The 6,262-nt window shown below is 44.2% G+C and overlaps 1 protein-coding gene across 2 annotated transcripts in view; it reads right to left on the reverse strand.

Moving 5' to 3' along the window:
- RAD54L2 (RAD54 like 2) overlaps positions 1–6,055 on the reverse strand; it is a 109,040-nt gene extending 102,985 nt beyond the window's left edge. Inside the window, exons 1-2 of one of the 2 annotated variants that reach the window (XM_034998370.1) lie at positions 5,894–6,055; positions 3,469–3,613 (exon numbers count right to left, since the gene is read on the reverse strand). The gene's annotated coding sequence lies outside the window, so the exon portion shown is untranslated. The remainder of the gene's footprint in view (positions 1–3,468; positions 3,614–5,893) is intronic. The other variant, XM_034998372.1, reaches the window with a different exon arrangement.
- Between the last annotated feature and the right edge of the window lie 207 nt (positions 6,056–6,262).

The following is a 6,262-nucleotide window of genomic DNA, read 5'->3' on the forward strand; positions in this document are numbered from 1 at the left end:
ATAGCTGCCTTCCATAAAGCAAACATTTTCATTTCCGCCCATGTACAACTTTCATCAATGGTCTTATAAGACCATAAGTGGGCACTAGTACCGCCAATGTACCTATGCCGGCTGAAATGATCCTTGTTCTTTTTGCTTCTAACCTGTATTAAAACAATTTCCTCCTCGGGGGGAAATCGGAGGGGGAGACAAACCATGAGAGACGATGGACTCTGAAAAACAAACTGAGGGTTCTAGAGGGGAGGGGGGTGGGAGGATGGGTTAGCCTGGTGATGGGTATTAAAGAGGGCACGTTCTGCATGGAGCACTGGGTGTTATCAAAACATCAAAAACTAATGATGTAATGTATGGTGATTAACATAACAATAAAAAGTAAAAAAAAATTCCTTCTCAAAAACTCAACATTGCTCACAAAATATCTTCAACTTCACAGTTGCTTGCCATATTTAATGTCTTATACTTTCAATTTTCCTTATCTCATATCAATTTTTATCTTTAATCTAACTACAGTTACTTTTCATGTTTTCCTTTTCTGCCGTCTACTATGTTTGTCACCTGCATGAAAGAACAACTGCATTATGTAGGTTTTAATAAGGTTCCTCACACCTGGCCTTCAGTGGGATTCCTATGTGGTCTGATCAACCATGAGAATTAAATCAAAGTAATTTAGATAGTATGCTCTCAAGTTATTTTACCACAAAGAGCCAAGAGGGTGACTTAATGAATCGGCACAATTCCTTAATTTCTAGTTTAGTAATTCAGAACAGCCTCATAACGAAGAATTAATTCATCAGTTTCAGTGTTAGTACAGTATTAGGCTAAGCAAAGAACTAGTACAGATAATTTCATAGTCACTGAGTTCAAATTCCTGAATAAAATTTGGGCAAATAATCTTGTATCCTGAAAATGGTGATATTGAGCTCAACTCCCAAAGGTCCATCACCAGTAAGTCACAACACCTGGTGTTAAATCCATTACCCACTCCCAGGCTGGCCACTAGTTGTCTGGAGACCTTGTGACCCAAACTGACTAGTCATTCTTCTTCACACATGAGGACAAAGTGCTCACAGCAGTAAATGGCCAAAGTAAGAGCTAGATAATACCAATGAAAAACTTGTATTTCTTCCAAAGCGAACTTTTGCAAGACCCACAGAAAGCAAGTAATAGCCCCCCAGCCTGAAACCATGAACATACGGAATTAAGCAACACATTTTCAAGCAAAATACTGCTTTTACCAACCTGGAAGTACAAAGGCAGAAGCACTGTTTCAGCCAGGACCAGAGGCAGCCATAAAATCAGAACTCTCATCACACCACCAACTCCACAAGGAATGACTTCCTGTCACTTCATATCAGAGATCATTCATTTGTTCATCAACAAACATTTACTAAGTAGCTACTCTGTGCCAGAGATGATTAGGTATTAGGATATAAGAATAAACAAGACAAGGTTCTGCTCTCAAGTAGGTCACAACCTAGCATGGAAAACACACAAATATATCAAAAGTTAAGAGTACAATGAAATTATGGAAGATGCTTGGACAGATTGCAATGGCCACACAAAAGAGAGGCATTCAGCTTAATCTAGAAAGAATCAAAGAATCTTTTAAGAGATGGTGGTGTCTTAATTCCTAGTAAATGCAAGCTTAGGAGTCAGAAAATCACTAGAATGGGGAGGAAAATTAGCAGAAGGAATAGCCTGAGCATGCTGGGACCCTCAAGGAGTTCCCTATAACTAGAGCCTCAAGTGCCAGAGGAATTGTGGTAGAGGAGGGACTAGAAAGGCAGACACAGAAGAGGCTGGGTCATAAAGGTCCTTGTGAGATGTTGAAATAGAGATATACCAGGATCTAGATGGTCACTGTATTTTAAGGTCAAAAGAATATTATTTACTTTTTTTATTTTTATTTATTTATTTATTTATTTTAAGATTTTATTTATTTATTTGACAGAGAGAGAGATAGCTAGAGCAGGAACACAAGCAGGGGGAGTGGGAGAGGGAGAGGCAGGCTTCCTGCCGAGCAGGGAGCCCGATGCGGGACTCGATCCCAGGACCCCAGGATCATGACCTGAGCCGAAGGCAGACGCTTAACGACTGAGCCACCCAGGCGCCCCGAATATTATTTACTTTTAACTGGAGTTAAAGACCAGCTGGAATGGAGAGGAGATCTGACTAAAACTGGAAGAGATTTAGGGCCAGTTATTTCTAATCACTTCTTTCTGGTTCATACTTATTTTTCTCTTGACTTTTTTTCCACTCACAGGGAAAAAGTGAAACTGAACAATTCTGTAACAAAGGCTGTGAACCTTCTGTTCATCAAAAACATTTCTGAACAGAGTGCTATATTCTATCAAAATAGCCCAAATTAGAGAGAGATGACAAATCTCTCCAGCATCTGGAGTCTTCCTAGCAAAAAGACAAAACCAGGTCTCTGATAAGACTAAAGCTAGAGAAACATCCCGACCATTGCCTGCACAGAACATCATGCTGCCTGGCATACTCTAGCACTCTGTCAATGGGAATGCTTACAGTTCTCAAAACAAGGACATGCCAAACAGTTACCTCCTGGCTTCTCCATAGAAACTGCCAGGAAAAAACCTACCAGTGCCAGAAATGACCTTGGACTTTATAGTGTGGACTCCTGCCCACCAGTACTAGATAAAGACTACCTCGACAATTCTCTCACCTGTCCAGAGTGCAAACAGGTGGAGAGAGCAGGCTGCCTTCCTCACCAAAGAAACTGAGCCCCTCTCATCCATGCACAGCACCCAGCTATACTCCTACTCCTACTGAGTAGCGCCCCCATTACTACTTCTAACTACACTAACAACTACTAACAGCAACATACTACTACTAATAGCAAGCACTGACCACCCACAAAGCACTACACCTCATCTCCAGTCCTCAATACAATCTGCAGAGAAGGTTATATTAACCCCATTTTACAGATGAAAAAAATAAATAAAATAAAAAACAAGGCTCAGAGAGGTTAACAGCTTGCCCAGATCAAAAAGCAAGCAAAAGATAGAGGTGGGGTGACTCGAAAGTCATGCCCTTCCTATTGTACTAGGCATCTCAGAATTTTCCTAAAGAAAGCAAATATTCTAAGCCTTCTTTTCAAGAGTTTCTGAAGTCGATCCATTTGACTAAGAGGTAATCAAAAACATTTCTTTCAGCAATCACGGTTTTCAAAACAACATATGTAAACTAGTTTTTATTTTCTTTGATCAAGTGAATATTTTAGATAGAAAATGAAAGGTATTTCAAAGAATTTATTGTGTGAATGCCTTGATTTTAAATTTCTTCATTTATTTTTGGCCAAAATATAAACACAGAGAGCAAAAGAATTTCATTCTACTAGATCAGAATGGAGATTAAAAATTTTTAATTTTTTTCAAAGATAATTTACATTATATTTTATGCAGTGAATATCAAGAGGCAAGCAATTTCAAATAGACTGAGCCTTACCTCAATCTTATTCCTCCTGTTCTAGGGGACAGCACTCCGAGTGATCAGCAGACACTCCCAGCCTACATACAGTGAACCAGACAAAGGGGGTAAGCAACGCCTTCATGCTCCCAAACCACAGTGGAAAGGAAAGTGTGACGGCTTCCTGGGGAACCCAAGCACATATACAGTATTTATAAATCACTGTTCATCCAGACACACAGAAACAAAATGTTACCTGTGGTTTGTCTACAGAAATACTTAAAGTTAACAGGTGTATTTAAATGAAATGATGCAAAAACAATCCCATACTAACGTGACCACAGTATAGCTAACCTTTTTCACGGAAATATATGAAGATAATCAATTGTCACTAGTCAAAATTAATACTGTATAAAAACTTTATTCAACAGATTTACTGATTAAAAGCTTGATATACCTGAATCACTTCTTCCTTCACAGATCTATAGCCACTTCTGAACTAAGAACTACTACTAAAATGTCAAAAATATCACCACTGTGGAAATGCCCAACACAGTATCTGGCATAATTCAACAGATATTGGTTTATGGAAGAATTAATGATTTAAAATAGAAAAATTTAAAAGAAAGAGAAAGAATTGAAGGGAAATATATGATTTTTTATAGATTAAGGGGGGAAAAAAAAACCAATCCCCATAACTAAAGCACAATTATAGATAGTCAGAATTACCTCACAATTCACCTGAAAATTTATAGTAGACTCCAGTACACCTTAACACTCTAAATAAACTCAGAAGGTACAATGATTCTGATACTGGTTTTTTGTTTTTGTTTTTGTTTTTTTTCATCTAGAGTTCGATACCTCATCCACAGACAACACACCAACTTTTGTCTGAATGCTACATATAGGGCTCTGGTGCAGAGCTGCAGGCTTCAGAGTTGGGAGTTTGCACACTGCCTTTGAACAATACAGACAAGACACAGTGTACAGACCAAACTCGTTGAAGGTGGATAACACTTCTAGTGAAGATAATGTCCTGTGAGGGCTTAAATGGCAGTCCCTAAGATTTAACAGATTCAACATAATGACTTCATGGCAGTAGGAGAAAATGAAGTTTCATGGATTTGGGGATATGAAGAACATTTAACAACATTAACTGTTAGGGTCTTCACATCCCCCTCTAGAGTTGCACCCATTCAACAATGACACACAAGTTAGTGAAAACAGGCTCTTAATTTAGATTTATAAGAATTGGACTGAAACCCCCTAGAATTTACATATATTACAGTGTCTAAGTTTGTCTAGCATTACAACCCATAGCCACAGTGCTGAAAAGAAATTATGAGTCACAACTCAAAAACAGGAGGAAAAAAAAATGAAGAGAAGAAAGCTTTGGATCCAAATACAAACAAATTCTTTGCTTAAAATATTGCCAATGACAGCTAACATTCTGATTCGGAGTGAGAAGGAATGATTTCACACTGTGTTCTACTCAGGAACAAACTCCTTCAGCCCCCAAAAGCCCTTTCCCAGCCCCGTCCACCTTGGTGCCCAGGCACTGATACAGTCAGCCACATCCACTAACAAGCGCAGGAATTCTAACAGATCTGAGTCACCCACTCCCCCGCAGGAAGAGGTCATTCTCTATCGGGAAGCCCACTCTGCGAAGTTCTCTTGTTCATCCCCCAGGCTGCTACCACCATGGCCCACATAAAGCAGCCTACCAAACTCGGCAGCCTACCAACACTCCCCTACACTCCCCAAATCACAACTCCGGCCTCACCCTAACGCCAAGGTAGCCAACACTACCCACCGTGGCACTCTTGTGACACTCAAGTTTCCTGCCCAAGAACCCCTCACCGCCAGGATGCATCCGGGCCCCGGAGGATCCAGCTCTTTGCTCAATTCCCCTGTGCCCAGCTGAGCTCCTGCCTTTCCAGGAACTAATCACTGGTTACCCCAGAGAAGCTAAACTCTTAGTGCCTCTTCTCCCCAGCCAGACCCCAATCGGCCAAGTTCACAGATCTCGGGAGGCGGGGGGTTGGGAGAAGACACATAAGCGATGCGCCTTAGGGACCAGGCACACTGAGGCCCCTAGAATTCCAAACGTAAGCCCCCCCACACCCACCCCACTATGGTCACCCTGCAGGGCGTCCGCATCAAGCGTCAGGAGCGTACACCACTGGAGTTAAGTCTCCGTGCCCCTACGACTCCCTTTTCTGGCTACGAAGATAACAAAATATAAGCCACCGAGGCCCAGGGTCGAGGCCAAGACCCCCTCGAAGGCTCCGGCCACTGGAGTTTCCCAGTGGGGATCCAGCGCCCCAAGGCCCGGACCGCTGGGACCGGCTTGCTGCCCCAGGCCGCTGAGCGCCATGGGTCCGGGCCGCGTCCCCACTCGGCCCCCATTGTTGCGGGTCCCGGCGGCCCGAGCCGGGAGCCGGGGGCCGGCACCGGCACTCACCTCCGGCGCCGCGGCTCCCGGCCGCGCGGGGCCGGACAGGGCCAAGTGGCTGCGCGTCGCGCTTCTCCTGCCTCGGCGGCGTCTGCGGCGGCGGGGGCGGAGGTGGCGGCTGAGGCGGGAAGCGGCCGGCCAGGCCCGGGCGCCGCGGGCTGGCTCTGGCCGAGCGTCGGTCTTCTCCGGCGGCGGCGCTCGCAGGCTCCGCTCGCGGTCCGCGCCAGAATGCGTCCCCCTCCCGGCCCGCGCGCCCGGCCGCCCGGACGGGAACACGCGCCGCCGACAGTAAAGTTCCGCTGAGAGCCGCCCGCAGACCCTTCTTCCCCAGCGCCGGGTGGACCATGATTCGTTCCTGGATAGAGCCATCTAGGCTAC

This window comes from Mirounga leonina, unplaced genomic scaffold, assembly GCF_011800145.1.
Source record: "Mirounga leonina isolate KUSES-001 unplaced genomic scaffold, KU_Mleo_1.0 Mir_94, whole genome shotgun sequence".
Taxonomy (NCBI): Eukaryota; Metazoa; Chordata; class Mammalia; order Carnivora; family Phocidae; genus Mirounga; species Mirounga leonina.